The sequence below is a fragment of the Mobula birostris genome, chromosome 1 (assembly GCF_030028105.1).
Source record: "Mobula birostris isolate sMobBir1 chromosome 1, sMobBir1.hap1, whole genome shotgun sequence".
NCBI lineage: Eukaryota > Metazoa > Chordata > Chondrichthyes > Myliobatiformes > Myliobatidae > Mobula > Mobula birostris.
In genome coordinates this window covers 194,490,621-194,515,337 of record NC_092370.1, presented here as the reverse complement: position 1 = coordinate 194,515,337, position 24,717 = coordinate 194,490,621, and positions in this window count along the sequence as shown.

The following is a 24,717-nucleotide window of genomic DNA, read 5'->3' as shown; positions in this document are numbered from 1 at the left end:
TGGTATATAACTTTAAAAAGTACTTACAGGTGATGGTGCTTTCCATTTAACTGCCAACTCTCAGTGCCTGAGTTTATAGACTTCAGAATTGCTGTCAAAGAAGTCTTGGTAAGCTGTGCAATCACTTAAGAAAATACGCTGTATATCGGTGAGACCCAACATACATTGGAATTCCCATTCCAATATATCAATCCATGGCCTCCTCTACTGCCACAATGAGGCCATACTCAGGTCGTAGGAACAACACTCTATATTCCATCTGATGGCATGATCATTGATTTCTGGAACTTCTGGCAATTGCCCGCCCTTCTCTTCTTCACCATTCCTCATTTCCATTTCCCTCTCTCACGTTATCTCCTTACCTGTCCATCACCTCCCTCTGGTGCTCCTCCTCCTTCCCTTTCTTCCATGTCCCTCTGTCCTCTCTTATCAGATCCTCCCTTCTCCAGAACTTCATCTCTTTCATCAACTGATTTCCCAGCTCTTTACTTTATCCCTCCCCTTCTCCCAATTCTGTCTATCACCTACCACCCTGTACTTCTTCCTCTCCACCCCCCAACTTCTTACACTAAGATCTCATCTCTTTGTTTCTAGTCCTGATGAAGGGTTTTGGCTCAAACTTCAACTGTTTATTCTTTTTCATAGATGCTGTCTGGTCTGCTGAGTTCCTCCAGCGTTTTGTGTGTACTACTTTGATTTCCAGCATAAGCAGATTTTCTCTTGTTTGAAATAGGAACAGGAGTAGGATATTGGCCCTTCAAGCCTGCTCAACCACTCACTGGGATGATTCATGATTTTCTACCTCAACATCATTTTTGATCTTTACCCTCATAACCACTAAACCCCTCAATATGCAGAGATCAATTAGATTCTTTACTGAATAAGACCTTAAGACATAGTTGCAGGATTAAGCCACTCAGCCAATCCAGTCTGCTCTGCTATTCCATTATGGCTGATATATTCTGCCTCAGTCCCAGTATCCTTCCTTCTCCCCATAACCTTTAACGCCTTCACTAATCTAGAACATATCAACTTCTGCTTTAAATATACCCAATGACTTAGCCTCCACAGCTGTTTATGGCAATGAATTCCATAGATTCGCCACCCTCTGCCAGAAGAACTTCTTCCTCATCTCTGTTCTAAAGGCACATCCTCTGTTGTGAGACAGTGCTCCCTGGTCATAGAATCCCCCACTATAGGACACATCCTCTCCACATCCACTCTATCTCAGCTTTTTTAATTTCGTTAACCTTCAGGGAATTCTGCATGAGGACTCTCAAGTCCCTTTGCACCTTTGATTTTTGAAATTTTCTCCCCATTTAGAAAATAGTCTGTGCCTTTATTCCTTCTTCCAAAGTGTATGACCATACACTATCAGCCACTTCTTTTCTCGTTCTCCTAATCTAGGCCCTTCTACAGACTCCCTACTTTCTCAACACAATCTGCTCCTCCACCTATCCTCATACGTCTGCAAACTAGGCCATAAAGGCATCAATTCTGTCATCCAAATCATTGACATATAAAGTGAAAAAAAACACTCCCAACACTGACCCCTGTGGCAGCCAACCACAAAAGGCTCTCTTTATTCCCACACTTCACCTCCTGATGGTCAGCTAATCTTGTATCCATGCTAATATCTTTCCTGTAATACCACGGGCTCTTATCTTGTTTAGCAGTCACATATGCAGCATCTTTCTGAAAAAGGTTTCTGAAAATCCAAGTAAACAGCATCCACTGACTCTCCTTTGCCTATCCTGCCTGAATGACAGGACTGATCTTCCATAGGCTTCCATTGTAGAGAATTTCCTTATCAATACCTTTTAAGAAGTTTACATGTTGCAAAATGTTATGTCCAAATCTTCCTTGAAACCTAGGGAATGTAATCCCGGTCTACCCATGCAGCAACCCAGCATCTCTGGAGTGCATACTTGTTCCCTTCCTCTATGACAAGGAGATCCTTCCTTATGTGTGCTGACCAGACTTGTACACAGTTTTCCAGGTGTGGATTTACCATTTGGTCCTATACAAACAATAGAGTCTTGCTTACTACTAAATTCAATTTCTCCTGTAATAAAGGTAAACGTGCAATTTGCCCTTGTAATCACTAGCTTGACCTAATTGTTGGCCTTCAGTGACTTGTGTCTATGCACATCTAGGTCTATTAAACAACAGCATTACCCCTTTTCACCATTTAACACTCTGTACACCGAAGTGTTATGGAAAATACTTGACCAGGTATATACTATCTACCATATTCTAGCCCACTACCTCACATTTTGATTCACTCTTTATATAACTGTATCAAAACTGCCCTTAAATCCTCCACCCTCAGAGCCCATACCACACGCCCAGCCCTGGTTTTGTATTGTCAGCAAACTTGGAAATACAGTCAACACACACAAAGTACTGAAGGAAATCAGCAAGCCAGGCAGCATCTATGGAAAAAAGTACATTCAAAGTTTCGGGCCAAGATGTTTAATGTATTGCTCTGTACCACTGCCACAATAGAAAAAATCATGACATATATGAGTGATGATAAACTTGATTCTGATATGGATCTCTATTGTGGACTGGGAGTGGGAGGAGGCAGGGAGAGGGGAATCTCAGTCGGGAAAAGGGAAAGGGAGAGTGAAGGGTGAGGGAAGCACCAGAGAGTCATTCTGTAATGATCAGTAACCCAATTGTTTGGAATCAAATTACCTTGCCTGGTGTCTCGGGGCTGGCACTCCTTCTCTGCTGCCTGTCCCACTTCCCTCCCTCGATGCTCCACACTCGCCATTCCCAACATCCTTTGCTCCTGTCAAATTTACAAACTTGCTCTCCACTCCACGTTGACACATACAGTACTGTGCTAAAGTCTTAGGCACCCTAGCCATACACATGTGCCTAAAACTTTTGCACAGTTCTGTATGTAATTTGGTCCTCTCAGCCAGTTCATTGACATGGATAAAGGAAGACTAGGATACTAATCCTTATGTTACTCCACTTACCAACCAGAGTATGATCCTTTTCTTCACAGACTCTGTTTTATTTGGAGATAGCCTGGCTCCTGTGAGGCATAAATGTTACTTAATGTTAATCAGGACATGCATAAGCATGGTACATGGGCACAAATTATTTCTGTATCAAAAGAATAGAAATGAATAATAACAATCAAGACTGAAAATATCTGCATTTGCCATTATGATGAAGGTAAAATTATTTGTGAAATCCAAGGTAGTTTGGCCTGGGATAATCTCCATAGGATTTATTGCAGTGATGTTCTATATAGGTCAAGAGGAGGTCAAATTTAATATGAGTGGTAGTTGATGTAGATTGGCATCATGTCAATGTGCAGAACTGAGGGACAGAAAAGATCCTTCATCTGCTCCATATCATGATTGTTGAAGCACCTTGGTTAAAGATCTTATTCCTCCAACTTACCTAACCCTCTCCCACCCATATACCCCAGCCACAATGTATTCTGGGGCAGATAATCTAAGTAACAAAAATGCAGAGCCCAGGAAAGAAAATCCTCTGGAATGCTCTTCATTGATTCCCTTAGGTAATCTAAACCAATCCATGGAATCACATGCAATGAGCACCTGGATTTGCCTCTAAAGGTGAATGATTGCCTTGTAGCCAGGAACAATAATAACTCTTAGAGTGATGGGTGTTGCATTAACTGCTTCTGCGTTCTTCCTTCAAGCAGCCAATCATCTTCATATCTTGGCTTCAGTGCCCAATATCCCTCCCATTTGCTTTCCCCTTTCGAACCTACGGATGTGCAGAGTTGAGTTAGAGAATCTGCAAACCGTCTGGCCTCTAACAATCCCACAAGACTGTTGCTGTTCTGATCATACAAATAAAGGTATTGTTAGGTTACTGCAGAACTTCCGAAAAATTCTCCAGAGTTTCTTCTTTCTCCAAAAGGGGCTATACTGGATTCATTCCACTTGCGTGATGAACATTCTTGAAGAAAATATTATATCATAGGCAATTTAAATTCCACCTAAATATAATCAGAAGGGAAGAATTTAATCAAGCATGTTTCATAAGTTAAAATAGGTGAAACATTATTTTTAATGATAGTGATGCTTTTTTTACAGTTTCAGTTCAAAATATGCTAAAATACTGGTCCATATTTAGCTGATCTGACATTCTAATTAGAATTCTTTTCTCCAAAACATATTTTATGAATTTCAAAAGACTATATGAGAGAACCTTTAATGGTTAGCTCTATCATTGCAGTTTTTGAAATTCTACCTTTAAACCTATTAACACGAACAGTGAAAATACTTCCTGCGTCACTCAGGAAGTAAAATGCTTTTTTTATTTTCTGCTGCATCAGTCAAGAAGACTTGCAGCTGTCTTTGATCTCTGCTGCAGAGACATAAGTACAGCAGGCAGAACATGAAAGTTTTCTACATCAAACAAGATTAAATTAAAAGTTCATAGTTCAAAGTAAATTTATTATCAAAGTGCACGTATGTGTTTCCATGTACTACCTTGAGATTTATTTTCTTGCAGGTATTTGCAGGAAAAAAAGAAAATACAATAGAACTTTAAAAAAATAAGTCTGACAAACAACCAATTTGCAAAAAACAGACTATGTAATAAAATACTGGGAACATGAGCTATAAACAGTCACTGAAAGTGAGACTGTAGGTTGTAAACTTAATTCAGAGTGGTGGTGATTGAAGGTATCATCACTGGTTCGGGAACTTGATAGTTGTAGGGTAATAACTGGTGGTGTGGGACCTCAGCTCTTCGTACCTCTTGCGAAGATAATAGTGAGAAAAGGCATGACCTGGTTGGTGGTGGGAGAATCATAGTCTGCTGAGGGCTAGATCTGTAACATTCAAGAATGGTGACTCAGAGCTTTACAGAAAGTCTTGGTACAATGTGTGGAGGGTGAAAGAAAAACAGTTTGGATGAATGTCAGTTCTGGCAGGGTTTGCAGGCTATTACTTCCAGCAAAGTGAATTCTAACATCATGAATGGCTGTGATGCTTCACTCCCAGATGAGCTCCATGCCTTTTATGCATGCTTTGAAAGGGGGAATACCTGTGTGAATCCCTGCAATCTCTTTCTTGGGGGCTGACATCAGAACACCTTTCAAGATGGTGAACTCTTGCAAGGCATCAGGCCCTGATGGTGTATCAAGCAGGGCTCTCAAAACCTGTGCTAACCTGTGTTCAAGGACACCTTCAGTCTCTCACTGTTGTAGTCGGAGGTTCCCATCTGCTTTAAAAGGGGACAATCATACCAGTGCCCAAGAGTGCAGTGTGAGCTGCCTTTATGGTTATCACACAGTAGCGTAAACTTCTGCTGTAATGAACTATGCTGAGAAGTTGAAGCCACATACTCAGCATTTCAAGAACAGTTCTCCCCTCACCATCAGATTTCTGATTGGACAATGAACCAACAAACACTAACTCACTATTGTCCCACTTTTTTTTCACTACTTATGAATTTATCATAACTTATAATTTTTATTATTATGTACTGCAGTGTACACTGCCCAAAAACAACAGATATCACCACATATGCCAGTGATATTAAATCTAGCTCTGATTCTGATTCTGATTTGATGATGGATGCTGCTTCTTGCAGCAGTGCTCTATTTAAGTATACTCAATCATGGGGAGGGCTTCATCAGTGACGACCTTGACTGTACCACCATTTTCTCGAGCCTTTTCCAATGCTGGGTATTGGTATTTCCATGCCAGGCCATCACAAAACCAACCTGCATCTACAGAAGTTTGACAAAGATTTTTGCTGACATGCTGAATCTACACAAACTTCTGTAACCCTCAGCTCGGCTAGCAGCTTAATCTAGGGGAAGACAGCCCCCCAGATCGGCCAAACTTAAGAAATCTTGTTTGGGTGGATGCTACGTCATGTGGTCCCCTGTTACAAATCAGTACCACGAAATAACGAACAGTGCACAATATGCAATGAAATGATTGAGCTTTATAATTCTTAATTTGACTATATGCTGAGTAAAGAAACAAAAAAGGAAAAGGGTCCTGTCTCATGAAGCAGTCTAATGCGCAACTTTGGAGCTCATGGTTCCATCCATTTATTCCCCATCGACCTCCTCCAAGTGTAGCCGACCCTCGGATCCTCACTTCAAGTCCACTCTATCCGGCGGTCTACCAGGATGCTGCCTGGTTTAGAGAGTATGCATTATGATCAGAGATTAGGGGAGCTAGGGCTTTAATCTTTGGAGAGAAGGAGGATGAGAGGAGACATGATAGAGGTGTACAAGATAATAAGAGGAATAGATAGAGTGGATAGCCAGCGCCTCTTCCCCAGGGCACCACTGCTCAATACAAGAGGACATGGCTTTAAGGTAAGGGGTGGGAAGTTCAAGGGGGATATTAGAGGAAGGTTTTTTACTCAGAGAGTGGTTGGTGTGTGGAATGCACTGCCTGAGTCTGTGGTGGAGGCAGATACACTAGTGAAGTTTAAGAGACTACTAGACAGGTATATGGAGGAATTTAAGGTGGGGGCTTATATGGGAGGCAGGGTTTGAGGGTCTGCACAACATTGTGGGCTGAAGGGCCTGTACTGTGCTGTACTATTCTATATCTTCTATATCTCTGTATAACTCTCATCATTCGTGTCTTCTCTCTTCATCTCTTGCCGACATAAAGACTGCAAATTCCTTCTCTCAAACCCACAAGAAACAACATGCCTCTCATTGGATGGCACACATTCCAATGCCCCTGTTATCTCTGGTCATAACCCAAACATTGCTGCTGCAGAGAAATCATTACATTAGTAGTGAAACCTTACAGAGAGCCCATTACATTAGCAGTGAAACCTTACAGTGTGTTACGCTCTCCCCCCATCAAATTTATTCATGTCCTCATGACGTTGAGATAATTTGCCAACTCTTCCTACAAAGCACAAAGTCCAACCCAGGTGTAAAAGTCAGTGACATAGCTCCCCAAAACGGTAGGGGTCACATACTGTTCCCCCGGCACCTGGGTCAGCAGCTCCTTCAGCGACTGAAAGGCCTTCTCATATTTTGCATCCCACCTTGGTCCAAAGGGCTCCGACAAGCTAAGATACCCTCCACCCTCCTGTTTTTCTTCCCCCTCCCTTTCTTCCCCAGGGGAGGGTAACCACACAGAAACTGATTCACTTTTGCGTAGCCTTTCACAAACCTCCATTAGTAACCACAGAACCTGAGGAATGAGCGCAGAGTGCTCACAGTCTGGGGCGTTGGCCAAGTGATCACCGCCTCTATCTTAGCCGGATCAGTAGCTACTCCACTCATGAGACTATATGCCCAACTTCGCTGACAGACGTTTTGCTGAACTGGCACTTGTCTAGGGAAAGTTTTAACCATTCAGCTTTCAGGAGCCCCAGCACCTTGCTTCATGTTCTTCCAAGGTGGATCCAAACACTATGAGATCATCTAGATACACCAATACCTCAAACAAGTTCATATTCCCCACCATCTTCACCATGACACACTGGAAGTTTGCAGGGACTCCCAATATGCCCTTGGGCATCCGTTTGAACTGGAAGAATCCCAGGGGACATATAAATGCCATCTTCTCTTTGTTAGCCTTACTCATGGGGATCTAGTAATATCCACTCCTCAAATCCAGCACACTGAACCAACTCGTACTACTCAGACAGGCCAGCGCGTCTTTAATCCTTGGGACCATATGCTAGTCAGGGGCAGTGCGCCTGTTCAGAGTCCTATAGTCCACACACATCCGTACCTTCCCATTCTTCTACTATTGGGGACGCATAGGGGCTTCAGGACTCAGTGATGATCCCAGCTTCCTTCAAGTTACACAAATACTGCCGAACATTTTTCACTTCTACAGAGGCCAGTCTCCGCAACCTGTCTCTAAATGGGTGTCCTCGGTCACCTGGATAGTGTGATGAGTTCTCTTGGAACAACCTACATCAAACTCGGCAGTGGAAAAGACACCTTCCAGCTTCAACATCTTCTCTACCAACCTCCTCTTCCAACCTGCAAGAACCAGGGAGTCCCTGAAAGTTGTCAACTTTCCCCCTTTTTCCAATAGTTTCTCCCCGGCTTGTCTCACAGGGACACTAGACATTACCATCACTGGGAACAGATGCGCCAGGGACATCACCCGCTTGAAGGTGACCTCCTTCTTTATAGTGTCCCTGACAATCACTGCCATTCTGCTTGTCTGTACAACCGAAAGCTTCTGCAGTTTGGGCCTCTCCAGTACCCTAACAAGAATTCCAGACTCCCCCTCATGGTCTTCCGGAGTGTCCATTAAGAGGGCCTTGCCCTCAGGCAGTCTGGGAAATTTGGGGGTCCCCATCACTGTCAAGACTTCCGGACAAACCAGCACTAATGTATCAAGAACCTCAGACACTGTCACATCGGCCCCCGGGAAATCCAGCTTCACTGACAAATAACTATCATATGGATAATCACCACCACTAAGACCCCAGATCTCTGGTGTCCTGAATGGTGTCAATGGTAAATGCTTCAGTTGTAAATGAACAGTACAACAGCGTGACCTGCGACCCAGTGTTAAATATGGATTTAGCATAAATACCCTCTATCTGTAGCAACACACTAGAGCATGGTCCCACTAAACCTTCAGGAATAGGGTCTTTCGCTTTCAAGGGTTCCTTGGTATATTGCTGGGAATGTGCTCCCCAGAAACACCAGGCTGTTTCCTCACTGGGTCTCCTCTAAGTTTTCCCAACAACTCTCTCTGCTTAGGTACTTGGGGGCTCACTCTCCTTCTGCTGCCAGCAGCCCTCCACAGTGTTTGTCCCCTTGGGGGATTTGCCCCACCATCAGCTCCATCATATGTGGGGGGGGGGGGTCACACCCACTGATAACATCCAAGACATCTCAGTTCTCAACTCTGCCACAATGTCCTCTAACGCTCCCTGGGATAGGCTATCCATGGTCCCTTCACCACAGGGGACTACGACCAAGGACTGTACCCTGCTGACGGAGCCCTCCCGCGCCTCCGACACGTTCTCCTCCTCCATACCTCTCTGATCAGCTCAACAAAAGAGTGAGGGGGGCGTGTCTTATGAAATTGTCGGAGATCCCAAGCAATCAGGTCCTAGGACTGGGCGCCCTTGGTTATCTGGTCCATTCTTAACTGACTCACCTCAGCTGCCTGAATGACCCCTCTGTGCCACAAGCAATTTAGCTGCCTCTCTAGCCAAAAAATGTAAACAGAAAGCTTCTCCTCCTTCTCCTGATGCATGTTCTGAAACCCCACCATGAGCTCCATTGGGCTTCCTGTGGAGCCAAAAGCGCTTTTCAGTGCTTACATTTAATTGCTCAGAGTCCGCAATCTGACAGCTCTCACAACGTCAGCAGCCCACCCACTCAAATTCTCAACCAATCGCTGTCACTTTACATCATCACAGCATTGTCACTCATCCAACAACTGAGAGGTCTGCTCCGCCCAAGTCTCGGACTCCTCTTCCCCTTTAGGGGTGGGCGACATTCCAGAGAATAGGCGGTGCCTACTGTAGCAGGGGCTTTGGACCTGGACATTTTTCCATTTATTCGCCAGAGAGGTAAGGACGGATACTAACTCAGAATTCTCACTCTCCGCGGGGGACGGGGACTAAATAGATATTACAAATCCAACCACTCCTTCCCCTCACTCCTCAGAAACGATAGAACCCCGTCTTTGAAATCTCCACTCCCAGCTATGGGAAACGCGACTTGAGATTGGCCTGCCCCGCTGCCGTTATGTCAGCACTGGTCTGCATTGAAACAAGAGCTGTGCCCGCCTTTTTATCAAATCTCTGCCCCACTATCGCAACTTTAACAGTACTTAACAGGTGAATTAACAATTCATCTGGAGTACAAATATCTACCCCACTGGTACAATACTCAAGTAATCACACAGCATCCAATGAAATCAATCCTGAACAGTACCCCCACAATCGTAACCCTAGGTTCGGCTAGTGGCTTAACCTAGGGGAAGACAGCTGTAATGTATTGTGTGAGTATTCGTAGCGTCAGAGTGCGTATGACGTCAGGATATGGAGAGGTAAAAATGGAAGCCTGGTGAATAAACTTGTTTGTTCAATCTACAGCGGTGTCCGAGTCACATCAATATTACATGATGTCAGAACAAATCACGAAGAAAATAAAAAGGAAGAGAAGACACGTAAAAGATGTCACAGTTACAGCCACCGTCGAGTTTAAGCCTACAAGGTAATCTTGCTGAGAACTGGAAAATATGGATCCAGAAGTTTGAGCTGTTTTGCACCACTACCGGCGTAGCTGAAAAGACGGAGAAAGTGCAATGTGCATGCGGCGGGGGAAGAGGCAATAAAGAGGCAACACACTTGTCTTCCAAGATGATCAGCAAGATAAAATTGAAGTGTTGAAGAAAAAGTTTCAAGATTACTGCGAACTGTGAAAAAACCTACTGTACATCCGACATATGTTTTTCATGAGGGCTCAAGGACCAGTAGAGACCACAGACGCCTATGTAACAGATTTGAAGAACAAGGCAAAAGACTGTGAGTTCGGACAACTGTATGACTCTTTAGTACATGACAGGATTGTATTCAGCATACGGGATGATCAAATGAGAGGCAGGCTATTGAGAGAGGCGGATCTTACATTAGAAAAGGCGATTGACGTTTGCCGTGCGAGCGAGATCATATCGTCAGGTTAAAGTGCTCAATGAAGAGATTGAAGTGCACAAAATAAAAACTGTGAAAACTGACAAGAGTAGGACAAAGCCAGCTCCACAGGATGATCAAAAGGAAATTAACTGCAACAGATGTGGTTATAAACATGGATACAGAAAATACCCAGCCTTTGGTCAGACATGCAAGTTATGCCAGAAAAGAAATCAATTTGCAAAGATGTGCAAATCGAAGGAGCACGCAAGGAAAATGCATGCTGTGGAACAGAGTGAGGGCAACAGTGACATGTTCATTGGCACAGTTGAAGTGGAACAGGAGGTATGCATCAAGAATATTGACAATGCAGAGATGGAGGATGAAGATGATTGGACTCAAGATCTGATAATAAACAGGAGGAATGTGACATTTAAGCTTGACACTGGGGCAAAGTGCAATGTAATGTCAGCAGAAACATTTAACTCTCTGGACATCAGAGGAAGACTGAGAAAATCCACCTGCAAGCTTGTTGCATATTTCGGCCACAAGACGGCACCACTGGGGGAAAAAGCACTCACCTGTGTGTACAAAGGTCAACAATACAAGATCGAGTTTGAAATAGTACAGCAACATGTTTCAGCAATACTGGGCAAAGCAACATGCACAAAGCTAGGCCTGGTGAAGCGAATCTATGGCGTTGAAAAAGAAAATGACATTCTCAAAGACTTTGATGACTTGTTTTCTGGATTAGGATGTTTACCAGGGAAACAACATATCCAGATTGATCCAACTATTGCACCAGTCGTGCATGCGCCGAGAAAGATTCCAGTAGCTCTCAGGGATCGAGTAGTGGAGGAGCTACACAAAATGGAACAGATGGGAGTTGTAACAAGACAAATAGAATCGACTGACTGGGTGAATAGTATGGTGACAGTGGTTACAGAAAAAAAGATGAGGATTTGCATGGATCCACAAGATCTCAACCAAGCCATCAAAAGAGAGCACTATCCGCTGCTCACGGTTGAAGAGGTTGTCTCCCGCATGCCAATGCAAAATACTTTTCAGTATTAGATGCAAATCAAGGTTTCTGACAAATCAAGTTGGATGAAGGAAGTTCCAAATTATGCACTTTCATCACGCCCATACGGAGATGTCATTTCCTGCATCTACCCTTTGGGATTTCTTCTGCATCAGAGGTATTCCAGAGATCCGTGGCACAAATGATTGAAGGCCTGGATGGGGTGGTCAACATCACTGATGATTTGCTGATATGGGATGACACAATTGAGGAACATGATCAGAGACTGAGGAAGCTCCTGGACAGAGCATGTGAGTACAACCTAAAACTCAACAAAAGTAAGTGTAAGATCAGAACTACAGAGGTTAAATACATAGGTCATGTACTCAGCGCTGATGATGAAAAGGTCAGAGCTGTGGTACGGCTACCACCACCCGAAGACAAGCAAGAACTATTGAGGTTCATGGGCATGATACAGTATCTTGCCAAATTCATTCCCAACTTATCAGAGGTCAGCGCTCCACTCCAAAAGCTACTAGAGAGCAACACTGAATGGCATTGGGAAGACGAACAAAAGAAAAGTTTTGACACATTGAAGCAGTTAGTTACCAATGCACCAGCACTCAATTTCTATGATGTCAATAAACCATTGACAATGTCTGTGGATGCCAGTTCGGAGGGAATAGAAGTTGTTATACTGCAGGATTGGAGGCCTGTGTCATTTGGATCACGAGCACTTACAGACTGTCAACGCCGATATGCTCAAATCAAGAAGGAATTACTCGCCATAGTTTATGGGTGTGAGAAGTTCCACCAATATGTATATGGCAAAGAAATCCAGGTTGAGAGTGATCACAAACCACTTGAGAGCATCTTCAAAAATCCACTCTACCAAGCTCCTATGAGGCTGCAAAGGATGCTTCTCAGGCTACAGAGGTACACTCTCACAGTCACCTATAAGCCAGAAAAAGAACTGTACATCACTGATGCTTTGAGCCACGCTTACCTCAAAAGAGCAAAAGGAAGAGTTGCTAGAAAGAGAGCTGGAGGTCAACTGGGTTACACCTCAGCTACCCATCTCTGAGGAGAGGTTGAACATGTTTGGGAAAGCGACCGCAGATGATCCTGAAATGCAAATGCTAAGAGACATTTCACTGAATGGATGGCCAACAGAAAGAAAAGATGTTCCAAAGGAAATGCAGAAATACTGGACATTTGAAGAGGAAATCAGCTATGCATCAGGACTAATGTTCAAAACGGCAAAGCTCATTGTACTAAACCAAATGAGACAGGAAATGCTCAACAGAATTCATGAGTCATACCTGGGGATAGTGAAATGTAAAGAAAAAGCAAGGGACATTCTCTACTGCCCAGGCATGTCAACTCAGATAGAAGACATTGTGTCTCAGTGTGCTGTCTGTAATGAAAACAAAAACAGCAATCCAAGAGAGCCTTTGCTTCCCCACCCACTACCAGGAAGGCCATGGGAGAAGATCGGCACAAATCTCTTTCACTACAATGGTGCAGAATATCTGCTTTGTGTGGACTACTATTCAAAATATCCAGAGATCACCAAGTTAAGTGACACGTCCAGTCGAGGTGTCATTACCGCAAAGAAGTCAACATTCACAAGACATGGTATCCCAGAAATTGTCGTTAGTGACAATGGTCCACAATATGCCAGTGGTGAGTTCAGAGAGTTCTCAGAAAGCTGGGAATTTCAACATGTTACTTCCAGTCCAGGGCACGCTCAGTCTAATGCACAAGCAGAGAGAACTGTACAAACTGTCAAGAACATGCTCAAGAAGGCACATAGCAGCAACAGTGACCCTTACATTGCTCTGCTTGAATACCGCAACACACCAATCGAGGTTCTCTCCTGCGCGGCTGTTGCTGGGACGTCGTCTGAAGTCCAAACTGCTAACATCCACAACTCTACTGACTCCTGAAGTAATGCTCAAGTACATGACAAGCAAAAATACAAGTAAATAAAGCAAAAGGGCTACTATGGCAGACATACAAGACAGTTGACAGATCTGCATACAGGTGACAATGTCAGAATACAGAGAGGAGACACTTGACAACCGACTGTGGTTGTGAACAGACATCAGCAACCAAGATCCTTCATAATTCGCACGCCGGATGGAAGAGTCTACAGGAGGAACAGGAAACATCTGCTGAAGACAGGCGAGAGGGAGTTTCCACGTACAGATGCACAGGACATTTCCACATATACAGACATGGAAACAAACGACACCAAGAATGATGCAGACCACAGAAGCACAGAGGTCACTAGAGGGACTGACACAGATGAAGGACAAGCACAGTCACAGTTGTATCATACACGGTCTGGGAGACAAGTCAAACTTCCAGCTAGATACAGAGACTAGACATATATACAGTCTCACACAGTTTGAGGCAAGGTCACACATGTTATAAGTTCCAAGGTGTGAGATAAAAGGTTTATTAGTCTATGTTAGTAAAAGAAAATACACTGTTGTTAGAATTGCAAGATACAATGCAGAATACAGTACAAGAAGTTGTGTTTTTTTTAGTTTATGTCATGGTTGTTGCACTGTAAGAAGGGCGTACCTAGAGGCATTGTTTTGGTAATTCACAGTGTTGTAAAAAAATCTTGAGAAGGGGGATGTAATGTATTGTGTGAGTATTCATAGCGTCAGAGTGTGTATGACGTCAGGACATGGAGAGGTAAAAATAGAAGCCTAGTGAATAAACCTGGTTGTTCAATCTACAGCAGTGTCCAAGTCACATTAATATTACAACAGCCCCCCAGCCCAGCCAAACTTAAGAAATCTTGTTTGGGTGGATGCTGCATGATGTGTTCCCCTGATACAAATCAGTAGCACAAAATAACAAACAGCACACAATATACAATTGAACGATTGAGCTTTATAATTCTTAATTTGACTATACGGTTAGTAAAGAAACAAAAAAAGAAAAGGTCCCATTCTCATGAAACAGTCCGATGAACAACGTTGGAACTCATGGTTCCGTCCATTTGTTCCCTGTCGACCCCCTCCAAGTGTCGCAGACCCTTAGACACTCAGACCCTCGCTCCAAGTCCTCTCCATCCGGCAGTCTACCAACTATCACCATTCGCACCTTCTTGCTTCATCTCTCACCGGCAAAAAGACCGCAAATCACTTCTCTCAGACTCACAAGAAAGAAACAACGTGCCTCTCATTGGATGGCACACATTGCAAAGCCCCTGTTATCTCTAGTCATAACCCAAACATTGCTGCTACAGAGAAAGCATTACATTAGCAGTGACACATTACAGAGAGGCCATTACATTAGCAGTGAAACCTTACAACGCGTTACACTTCTAAGAAGTTAGAGGCACTGTCAGACTTCCTTTGTGATGACACTTATGTGTTGGTCCTAAGACCAATTCTCTGATATGTTAACACCAAGGACCTTAAAGCTCTGATACCCTGTTGAGGATTGATTCCATAAGGCCATAAAATATAGAAGCAGAATTTGGGCGGTTAGCCCATTGAGTCTGCTCCACCATTTCATCATGGCTGATCCATTTTTCCTCTAAGCCCCAATTTCATGCCTTCTCCCCATATCCCTTTATGCCCTGGCCAAACAAGAATCTATCAACATACTTAAAAACTTGGCCTCCAAAGCTACCTGTGGCAAAGAACTCCACAGATCCACCACTCTCTGCCTAAAATAGTTCCTCCTCATCTCCGTTCTAAAAGGATGCCCCTCTATTCTGAGGGTGTGTCCTCTGGTCTTAGACTCTACCACAATAGGAAACATCCTCTCCACATCCACTCTTTCAAGGCTTTTCACCATTCAACAAGTTTTATTGAGGTCACCCCTTATTCCTCTGAGTTCCAGTGAATGCAGGTCCAGAGCCATCAGACGCTCTTCATATAACAAGCCATTCAATCCTGGAATAATTTTCATAAACTTCCTTTGAAAGTTCTTCAGTTTCCGCATATCCTTTCTGAGATCAGGGACCAAAAACTGCTCACACTACCCCAACTGAGGCCACACCAGTGTTTTATAAAGTCTCAACAATAGATTCTTCTTTTTATATTCTAGTCCTATTGAAGTGATTGAAAACATTGCATTTACCTTTCTCACCACAAACTCAACCTGCAAATTAACATTTAGGAAATACTACACGTAGAATCCCAAGTCCTTCAATGCTTTGGTTTATAGTATTTTCTCTGCAGTTAGAACATAGACAACCCTTTAATTTATTTTACTGAAATGCATGACCATACTCTTCCAGACACTATATTCCATCTGCCATTTCTTTGTCCAGTTTCTTAATCTAGGTCCTTCTGTAGCTTCTCTACTTCCTCAGAACTACCTGCTCCTCCACATATCTTCATATCATCTGCAAACTTTGCAAAAAGCTATCAATTCCATCATCCAAATCATTGACATACAGCATAACATTAAAAAAATTAGTCCTAAAATACACCCCTATAGAACACCACTAGTCACTAGCAGCCAGTCAGAAAAGGCTCCCTTTATTTCCACTCTTTGGCTCCTGCCAATCAGCCACTAATTTATTCATGCTGGAATCTTTCCTGTAATACTATGGACTTGTAGTTTGTTAAGCAGCCTCATGTGTGGCACCTTGTCAAAGGCCTTCTGAAAATCCAAGTACGTAATATTAGCAAATTCTCTTTTGTGTATCTTGCTTGTTACTTCTTCAAAGAATCCCTACAGATTTGGCAGACAAGATTTTTCCTTGACGAAACCATTCTGACTCCAACCTATTTTATCGTGTACCTCCAAGTATCCTGAGACCTTATCCCTAATAATTGATTCCAACATCGTTCCAACCACTGAGGTTAGATAAACTGGTCTTTAGTTTCATCTCTTCTGCCTCTCCCTCTTCTTGAAGAGTGGAGTGATTTTTTTCAATTTTCCAGTCTTCCTGAGCAATTTGGCAACAGCCCAATATCCACCCTCACCTCTCTTTTACATGGATTTTGAACTTCTTCTTTCTATAGTCAATAACCAACTCTTTGGCTTTGCTGACATTGACTGAGAGGTCTTTGTTGCGGCACCACTCAACCACATTTCAATCTCCCTCCTATATGCTGAAACATCACCACCTTTGATTCAGCCAACTGCAATGGTGATATCAGCAAATTTAAATATGGCATTGGAGCTATACTTAGCTACACAATCATAAGTATGAAGTGAGTATGGAGGAGGGGTAAGCACTCGATGCTGTGGTGGACTTGTATTGATGTTGAGAATGGAAGAGATGTTGCCAATCTAGACTGACTGGGAATTGGAAATGAGGAAATCAAGGATCAATTTGCATAGAGAGGTACCAAGGACCTGGTCTTGGAGCTTAGTGATGAGTTTTGAGGGGATGATAGTGCTGAATGCTGAGCTGGAGTCAATGAAGAACATTATGATATATGTATCTTCATTGTATGTCCTGGGTATGACTCTAAACTGCAACCGGTGATGAGGTTCTGATTGGGGACTTTCAGAGCTTTAGGGAAAGTGGAGTTACCCTTAGTCATTCATTACTCTCAGGGCCGCTCTGACCTGGAACGGTAGCACCTGCAAGGGTTCCTGCTCAGGATACGAGCAAAGGCCAACGGCAGATCCAGCAGGTTCAGTAACTGAACTTCTGACGGACAAGACGGATGAGCTGGGACCTCAAATGTCAATGGCTATACTACAGGCGGATGAACATCTGGGAAGAGAAATGGTGATTTCATCAGTTCGCCCAATGGTAGGCAATAGCAAACCACCATTGCTAGATGCTAGGTTTCCTAGAATCTATTTGCTAAGAAAACCATGGTCAAACTCACAAAATGTATCACACAACAACAGCGTCAAGAGGATCTTCAAGACAACTCTGAAGATGTTTCGCTCGGTAGGGTTGATTCTGGTCAGCAGGGGATCCCCGACCGTCATCAAGCTACTGCTCATAAAATTCAAGTAACACAAAAGAAAATTATTGCCACTTGGAAAGTAAGAACCCTATATGAAGCAGGAAGATTGGACTATGTGATAAATGAAATGGAAAGACTAAAGATTAACATCATGGGAATTAGCGAAGTTCATTGGATAGGTGCTGGAACATGTCAGATTAGAAATAAAACACTAATTTATTCTTGTGGAACATCCCATACTAATGGAGTAGGAATCCTTATGGATGAAAACATGGCAAAAAGTGTTTTAGGACATTGGGCAATATCAGAAAGAGTGCTCCTTGTTAGATTCAAAGGACAAACATTTGATTTAGCAATTATACAGGTATATGCACCAGCAGCAGATGGAACAAATGAGCATTCAGTTGAATTGATTATGGGGAGCAAGGGCATGGCAGACCAATTGAATAACTACTTTGGTTCTGTCTTCACTACGGAGGACATAAATAATCTTCTGGAAATAGTAGGGGACAGAGGGTCCAGTGAGATGGAGGAACTGAGGGAAATACATGTTAGTAGGGAAGTGGTGTTAGGTAAATTGAAGGGATTGAAGTCAGATAAATCCCCAGGGCCAGATGGGCTGCATCCCAGAGTGCTTAAGGAAGTAGCCCAAGAAATAGTGGACGCATTAGTGATAATTTTTCAAAACTCTTTAGATTCTGGATTGGTTCCTGAGGATTGGAGGGTGGCTAATTTAACCCCACTTTTTAAAAAAGGAGGGAGAGAGAAAACAGGGAATTATAGACTGGTAAGCCTGACATCGGTGGTGGGGAAAATGCTAGAGTCAGTTATCAAAGATGTGATAACAGCACAATTGGAAAGTGGTGAAATCATCGGACAAAGTCAGCATTGATTTGTGAAAGGAAAATCATGTCTGACGAATCTTATAGAATTTTTTGAGGATGTAACTAGTAGAGTGGATAGGGGAGAACCAGTGGATGTGGTATATTTGGATTTTCAAAAGGCTTTTGATAAGGTCCCACACAGGAGATTAGTGTGCAAACTTAAAGCACACGATATTGGGTGTATGGTATTTATGTGGATAGAGAATTGGTTGGCAGACAGGAAGCAAAGAGTGGGAATAAACAGGACCTTTTCAGAATGGCAGGCAGTGACTAGTGGGGTACCGCAAGGCTCAGTGATGGGACCCCAGTTGTTTACAATAGATATTAATGAGTTAGACGAGGGAACTAATTGCAGCATCTCCAAGTCTGCGGATGACACAAAGCTGGGCAGCATTGTTAGCTGTGAGGAGGATGCTAAGAGGATTCAGGGCGACTTGGATAGATTAGATGAGTGGGCAAATTCATGGCAGATGCAATTTAATGTGGATAAATGTGAAGTTATCCACTTTGGTGGCAAGAACAGGAAAAAAGATTATTATCTGAATGGTGGCCGATTAGGAAAAGGGGAGGTGCATCCAGACTTTGGTGTCATTGTACACCAGTCATTGAAAGTGGGCATGCAGGTACAGCAGGCAGTGAAAAAGGCGAATGGTATGCTGGCGTTCATAGCAAGAGGATTCGAGTACAGGAGCAAGGAGGTACTACTGCAGTTGTACAAGGCCTTGGTGAGACCACACTTAGAGTATTGTGTGCAGTTTTGGGTCCCCTAATCTGAGGAAATACATTCTTGCCATAGAGGGGGTACAAAGAAGGTTCACCGGATTGATTCCTGGGATGGCAGGACTTTCATATGATGAAAAACTGGATCAACTAGGCTTATACTCTCTGGAATTTAGAAGATTGAGGGGGGATCTGATTGAAACGTAAAAAATTCTAAAGAGATTGGACAGGCTAGATGCAGGAAGATTGTTCCCGATGTTGAGGAAGTCCAGAATGAGGGGTTGAAGTTTGAGGATAAAGGGGAAGCCTTTTAGGACTGAGATGAGGAAAAACTACTTCACACAGTGAGTGGTGAATCTGTGGAATTCTCTGCCACAGGAAACAGTTGAGGCCAGTTCATTGGCTATATTTAAGAGGGAGTTAGATAAGGTCTTTGTGACTAAAGGGATCAGGGAGTATGGAGAGAAAGCAGGTATAGGGTTCTGAGTTGGATGATCAGCCATGATCATACTGAATGGCGGTGCAGGCTCAAAAGGGCTGAATGGCCTACTCCTGCACCTATTTTCTATGTTTCTATGTTTCTATGATACAGATAAATTCGATGAAGAGCTTGAACAAGCAAAAAATGGATGCAAATCTCAACATATTGTTATTGTCATGGGAGATCTAAATGCTAAACTAGGACAAGGTGCTGATAGAAATACCATAGGAAAATTTGGACTAAGGGAAAGAAATGAAAGAGGTGAGAAATGGGTAGAATGGTGCAAGATGAATAATCAGGTCATTATGAATACCTACTTTAAAAACTATCCAAGACACCTGTGGACCTGGAAAAGTCCAGGTGATAACACTAAAAATCAATTTGATTTTATTACTATAAACCAAAGATTTAGAAACTCAGTGACTCAATGCAAAACATATCCAGGTGCAGACTTTAATGTAAAAGTAAAACTTAAAAAACTAAAGAAGCAAAAACCTGAACAATCCTTTGACTACTTGCAATTAATTAAAGAAGAAAACTTAAGACAAAAATTTACAATTGAAGTAAGGATAGATTTGAAAGTCTAGAAATAGAATTTGTTGAAGATGACAGCAATCAGGTAGAAATGAAATTTAACTCTCTAAAGGATGCCTTGGTAGAATCAGCAAAGTCAGTGATTCCTAAAAAAGAAAAAAGCACAAAGAATAAATGGATAACAGATGAAATCAAAAATCTAATGGAAGAAAGGAGACGGAAGAAAGCAAATCCTATAGAATATAAGTCCTTAGATAAAAAAGTTAAATGCTTATGTCAAAAAGTCAAAGAAGAATGGTTAAACTTGGAATGTGAGCAAATAGAAAGAATCCCTATTACTGATCCAAAGAGGTTACAGTAACAAATCAAGAATATCACTGGTAAAAAGCTCCTCTGTTCTTTAGGTGGATGTTTGAAAGCAAAGGACAGTACCATTATCATGAAAAAAGATGAGATTATGAACGGATAGACTGAGTATGTTCAGGAATTGTTTGAAGACGATCGAGGTGAAAAACCAGAAATTAAGAAAAACATTGACGGTCCAAGTATTTTAATATCCGAAGTTCATAATGCAATAAATAAGATGAAGAAAGGAAAGGCAGCAGGTCCTGATGAATTAGTAATAGAACAAATTATTGCACTTGAAGATTATGGAATTGAAAAACTTACTGATTTATTCAATAACATTTATGAGACTAGAATAATAAGGAGGAGGAGGAGGAGGAGAAGGTGGCGGCACAACGGCAGCGCGCGTGGCCACTTCGAAGGTGATATTTGTTATCTGTCAAGTAGGGGACTGTGCACAATCCTGATTTGATGGAGACAGACGTGAGAGTATGGAGGAACATCTGGAAAACTTCTGAAATGCCCGCTTCTCTGCTGCTGCTACTGTGTGGTAACCGGAATCTCTGGAGCAGAAGGTCCCGAAAACCTCAGCTCTGCTTGTTTCAGCGGCTGCGGCGAGATCGAAGACACTCAGCAGAGGATGGCGCTTGGGAGGCTGTATCGGAGAGGCTGGTCGGAAGCTCAAAGTTTTCGGACGGATGGACTCAGTGTCGGCTGTGGTTAGCTGTTTCCAAGGCATCGGCAAGTTCACGGTGTCTGGAGGTTTATGGCAGGGAGTTTCTCCCTTTTGCCGCTGCTATCGGGGATCGGGAGTCGATCGACTTGGGGACTTTTGAGACTTTATTTACTGTGCTCATGGTTTGTTCTTCATCAAATTATGGTATTGCTTTGCACTGCTGTAACTATATGTTATAATTATGTGTTTCTGTCTGTGTTAGTCTTTGGTTTGTCCTGTTTTCTGTGATATCACTCCAGAGAAACGTTGTATCATTTCTTAAAGCATGTATGCATTTCTAAATGACAATAAAAGAGGACTGAGTGTTCTCATAATGTAATACCAGAAGAGAAGAAAAAAATCAGTATTTATCACTCTTCCTAAGAAACCTGTGTGAATTACATAGGACCATAAGTTTAATGAGTCATATCACCAAGATACTTCTAAGAATTTTGATAATAAGAGCTAAAAGTAAGATACAAGCTGAAATAGGTAAAGAGCAATGTGGTTTTGTGAAAGACAAAGGTACAAGAAATGTAATATTGATGTTAAGGATACTTTCAGAACGAGCTATTCAAGTGCAAAAAGATTTGTTTGTTTGTTTAATCGACCACACAAAAGCATTTGATAATGTGAAGCACAATAAGTTATTTGAAATATTAAAGAAAACTCTGGATCTAGATTCGAAAGACCTCCGTCTAATCAGAAATCTGTACTGGGAACAAACTGCCGCTGTAAGAATAGATGGAGAAGTGAGTCAGTTTACGAAAATCAAGAGAGGCGTTAGACAAGGGTATGTTTTCTCCCCTGATTTATTTAATGTGCACAGTGAAACAATATTACCAAAAAATAAGAGACATCATGGGAATCAAAGTTGGTGGTGAAAACATCAATAATTTCAGATATGCAGATGACACTGTGTTAATTGCAAGTACAGAGGAAGAACTACAAAACTTAATTGATATAATTGTTGAGGAAAGTGCAAAGATAGGTCTATCTATCAATTACAAAAAGACAGAATGTATGGTAATATCCGAAAGAAGGAGAATCCTATCTGCAGGCTGAGAATAAATGGAGAAAACATAAAACAAGTACAGAACTTTTGCTACTTAGGAAGCTGGGTGACATCAGATGGCAGGTGTGACATGGACATCAAAAGAAGAATAAGGATGGCAAAAGACACCTTTATGAGAATGAAGAGTATACTGACCAATACTAAACTAGACATGACAATACGCCTCAGAGTACTGAAATGTTATGTTTATCCAGTTATGTTATATAGCTCAGAATGTTGGACAATATCTAGTAACATGAAGAAAGGCATTGAAGCAGCAGAGTTGTGGTTTTTGAGGAGGATGCAAAGAATATCATGGAAGAAATGAATATCTAACGAGGATGTCATGAACAGAGCAAACACAAAAAGAGAAATAACGTATGAGATCATGAAAAGACAATGTAACTTCATTGGACATGTGATTAGGAAAGAGGAGTTAGAATGCACAGTAGTTATGGGAAAGATTGAAGGAAAGAAAGCAAGAAGAAGACAAAGACAAATGATGATGGATACAGCAGCCGGAGAACTGGAAATGAATACGAATGAATTGATCCACTTGAACCGAAACAGGAGTGTGTGGGCCTGATCATCATCATCATCATTGCCCAGGCTTTTCAGAGCTGAGTGACGAGCTAATGAAATGGCATCCGCTGTTGACCTGTTGTGACAATAGGCAAATTGGAGCAGATCCAAATCACTCCTCGGACAGGAGTTGATATGCTTTATGACCAATCTCCCAAAGAACTTCACCTCAGTGGATTCTTCTTGGACACTGGTATGGCTTGAAGTAGTTGTGTACTTCAGACAGATTAAGATGGACAACCTAATTTAATATGCACTTTACCTTGCAAATATTATATCTGAAACCATGGTCAATCAGCAATAGGGGTATAGTTTGTAAGTAAAAGGAAATATAAATAATTTCATTTATTATTTGGATCTCATCCAGATCAAGCTGAGAATGCATGGATATTCAAAGATCAGATTATAGATTGTATTATGATTATGCATTTAACTGGAATAAAACTGCAAAAAAAAGTAAAATTTTATAACATTCAACAGCTGCCTATAAAGCCAAATGACCATCCTTTTATGCAGGAAATGAATAATATCTATTTGAAGTTCCAGGCCTGTCATTACACAGCTCCTTTTATTCACCCTTTGCCATTTTCCATGCAGCTTCTTTGGAGAACCAGAAGAGAAAATCCTTGACCAATTATCTTGTCATGACATTTTGTGTGTGAACAATTCCTTTCATCCCTGCAGCAATAGACAGGAATCTTAACTGTGTAATGCTCACTCAGTGAGCTCTTTTAATGAATTTGAGGTAGCATTGGTTTCTTTATAAATTAAAAAATTGGCAAGATCTACCTGGGTTGTGTAGTGATTGAACTGGTATGGTAGTTGTGGAGATTTTAATGACGTTTCCTTCTTTCAAGTTTGAATTTTATGCTGTATTTATAAACTGTTTTTTGAACCAGCATACTATGGTTCCATAATATGAATTAATAGAACTGGCCTTGAATTTTCTCAGGAGATTTGGTTGTATCCTGTTCTAGGGCAAGACAAGTAATGTTGCTGAATGTTTGCACAGCTTTTCATGCTATGGAATCATCAAATCTAACTTTCAGTAGATTTTACAGATTAGGTTTAAGAACCAACTTCCACATAGAAATAACCCACAAAATGCTGAAGGAACAGCAGGTCAGGCATCATCTGTGGAAAGGAATAAACGGTCAACGTTTCAGAATAAGGTACGTAGAAGTTAAGTGATATTAAATCAGGGTAAGAGGACTTGATCAATTAGGGAGGTGGCAAAGAAATAGCAAATGGATTTCAATTTAGATAAATTTGAGGTGACACACTTTGAACAGTTAAGCCAGTGTTGAACCTGTACAATGAATGCCAGGGGCACTGACGAGTGTTGTGAAACAGAGGGACCTGGGAGTGCAAGTGCACAGTTCGCCGAAGGTGGTGAAGAAGGCATTTAACCTGCTGACCTTCACCAGTCAGTGCACTGTGTTTAGGAGTGGGAACATTATGATGCAATTATGTAAATCACTGGTGAGATTGAACTTGGTTATTGTGTACAATTTTGGTAACCCTTTTATAATAAAAAAACAATGCCAAGCTGGAGAGAGTGCAGAACAGATTCATGAGAAAGATGCCTGAACAAGAGGACCTGAGCTATAGGGAGAGTTTGGCTACACCAGATCTTTATTCCTTGGAGGGCAGGAGAATGAGAGCTGACCTCAGGGAAGTTTATAAGACATGCGGGGTATGGATAAGTTGGAGGGTCATAGTCTCTTACCCATGTTTGGAGAGTCCAAAACTAGAGGGTACAGATACAAGATAAGAGGGGAGAGATTTAGAAAAGATATAAGAGGTAACTTCTTCATAGAAGGTAGTGAATACTTGGAATGAGCTGCTAGAGGAAGTGGTCAAGGCAGGA